Source organism: Stegastes partitus, unplaced genomic scaffold (assembly GCF_000690725.1).
Source record: "Stegastes partitus isolate 25-593 unplaced genomic scaffold, Stegastes_partitus-1.0.2 Scaffold1526, whole genome shotgun sequence".
NCBI lineage: Eukaryota > Metazoa > Chordata > Actinopteri > Pomacentridae > Stegastes > Stegastes partitus.
In genome coordinates, this window is record NW_007579257.1 from 144,752 (window position 1) to 147,680 (window position 2,929).

The 2,929-nt window shown below is 46.1% G+C and overlaps 1 protein-coding gene across 1 annotated transcript in view; it reads right to left on the bottom strand.

Moving 5' to 3' along the window:
- Positions 1-2,929, bottom strand: part of slc25a11 (solute carrier family 25 member 11) — an 8,812-nt gene that overhangs the window by 4,699 nt on the left and 1,184 nt on the right. The gene's annotated exons all lie outside the window — the stretch shown is intronic.

Consider the following 2,929-nt stretch of genomic DNA (forward strand, 5'->3'; position numbering starts at 1 on the left):
AGACCCAAAACCACAAAGAGGCGATTGAACGACTGAAATGTGAGAAACTCTGACTGAAGCTGCTTTTGTCTGAAAACTCCAGCAGCCGTTCAGGATCAAACTTCATCAGTGATTGATTACCAATAATCAATGAGTTTGTAGTTTCAGCAGAAAGAGGCTGAAGCTGGAGTTCACAGCTACATCAGTGAAGTCCAGTTCCTCTGTTTGCATGTTCAGAACCATGAGTTACAGCAGCAGCTCAGAGTTCAGCCTCACCTGCTGAACTCCCTCTGCTGACCCGGACCTCTGACCCGGACCTCTGACCCGGACCTCTGACCCGGACCGCTCAGCGCTCTGAACACATGCTCACTTCTGTGTGTTCAGACTGGTTTTTTTACTGGCTGCAATTATCACGTTTTTATTATTATATCTTATTTTTCTTTATTTTTTTGTTGTTCTGTATTTTTAATCTTTAATGTCACTTTAATATAATTACATTTTCTATATAATCAGTTGGATGTTATTTTTCTTGACGTTAATTTTATTCCTTCTTAAAGATCTTTGACTTTAATGTAATCGTCACTTTGTTTTTATTTTCCAGTGACTTTATTGGGTGTTTAATCTTACATGGATTTAACCGTGTGTAGGTTTGACTTTGTCCAGGTTTCTCTCCATCATTTGATTGTCCTTCTTCGTTATCTGACGGCTCGCTGCAGCTCGAACAATTAAATCCTGAAGTTTAACATCCGGCTGAAGTCATTCAGTGTCTTGTTTGATTTTGTTTTAGTTTCAAACCCCAAAAATCAGCTTCCACCAAAACATGACAAAATCCTTTCTCAGACGTGTCGTGATGTCAAATAGCTGCGTGTCTGTAGCATGTGGAGCAGCCATGTTGTTCCCGGTGCTGTAGGCTGGAGGAGCAGCTCCTGTCATGAAGGGCGTCTTTCAGCGGGTCATGACATTTAAATGTGCAGCAGCTGCACACTCACTGTCGGCCCGTTTATGTACCGGCACTGAGATTCTTTTAGTCTGTAAACGTCAGAGACACAAAACAGCCACAAAGACACACAAAACAACCACAAAGAGACACAAAACCACCACAAAGACACACAAAACAACCACAAAGAGACACAAAACCACCACAAAGAGACACAAAACCACCACAGGGAGGCGTAACATGACAACAGAGAGCAGAACAGCACCACGGCTGAGGTTCTACTGGGCGTGCAGCTGAACAGGGACACAAGCTTGTGGAGCAACTGGACATTCAGGGAAGACTGAAGGTCACTGGAGTGAACAAACACTCAGCTCCAGTCGGACCAGAACTCCAGAGTCCTGCACTGTGAAGCAGGTTATGGAGGTCTAAGGCTGGGGGTGGACGTCTCCACGGTAACCGATGGTACCTGAGGTCAGACGTCAGCAGGAGGAGCTTTACCTCAGACGGTCAGAGGAGATCAGAGGTTTGAAACCATCTCACTGCTCCGTGTCTTTGCTTTAAAGCGCTGAAGCCTCACAGCCGACTGCTGACCTCATGACAGTCAACAAACCTGTTCATAGGTCTGAAGTTTACGTTTGTTCTGTCCTCGCTGCCAAAACCAAACCAGTGTCTGACAGCCGAGGCCGACGGTGAGACTCATCGTCCACATCTCCAGATTCATGTGACGGGTTATTGCTTCATTAGCTCGTCTCCTGATTCATGACCATAATTCAACTGAATCTTGAAGAACAAACCTTCATCGAAGCAGCTGACACACACTGATGTTGAGCAGCAGATCAATCATGGTTTCACAGTCTGAGGCTTCTTGCAGCTTCTCCATGATCTTCTGTAGAAGGTCATACACGGTCTGGCCACATAACCTTCTACATTATATGAGAGTCAGGATCCTATCGCTCTGAGTTCTGTTCTGATGTTCTTTCTTTACAGCGTTGGACACGGCTGGGCTGCTATCAGAACAGAGCAGAGCAACACGTTCATGAACAGATCAGCTGGAACGAAGGTCAGATCCATGACGTCCTGATGATCTGGAGGAGATACCGACGAGCCTGCTGACATTCAGTCTGCTTGGTCCTCCGTCTGTATTATGGGCTTTAAATCCTGATTTTTCTCTAATATTACAGTTTGTCTATTTGTAAAATATGTCACCTGTCCCTGTCTGTGATTGGTCAACTGTAGCTCCGCCTATTTCATGTGAGCACGCTCAGACAGATGGAGAAACTGGTTGACTTACTGACTTATCCAGATCAGGTTGGTAGGTTAAGTTAAGCCAGATAACTAAAGGTTATCCTAGATATGTTGAGCCTGGCTCTAGAACACAACACAAAACTAACAACACACACTCAGAGCTTCAAAAGCTCACGTTTTTATGTTCACTTGATTTTTAACTTTATTTTAGGGTTTACATGTATTAATAAATCTGTCAGGTACGCTTGCATCATTACAAATACTGCAGGGTCTTAACCTGAGTGTTTAAACTTATGAAACAGGTAGAACCGTGACTCCGGTCAGTACCACCAGCAGGGACCTGACTGAACTACAGGATGGAGGACTGCTATGGTCCACTTTCAGTTCACCAAGTCAGTGAAGCAGTCAGACAGACGTGCAGCAGGGCCGGGGCAGAGGTCTGGAGGGGCACACCGGCCTGGAACAGCCGCTCATGAACCTCACAGCTCTGCAGTCATTGACCCCTGCTAGCAGTTAGCATGCTAACAATCTGGAGATGAATCCGGACGAAGATCCGCCTTCACAGCCGAACACTGGTCCTCCTACGCGGCCCGAGCTCAGGCTGGCTTTCGGAGCTAAACCGGAGTCTCGGTTTATTTAGCCTGCTAGCATGAGTGGTTAGCTTACACACAGCAGAGAGAGCATCAACGGGTAACACACTGACGGCGGAACCGACGTTTGGTTCACTGCAGACATTCTGACAGCTAGCACTAGCCTGACTGCTAGCAC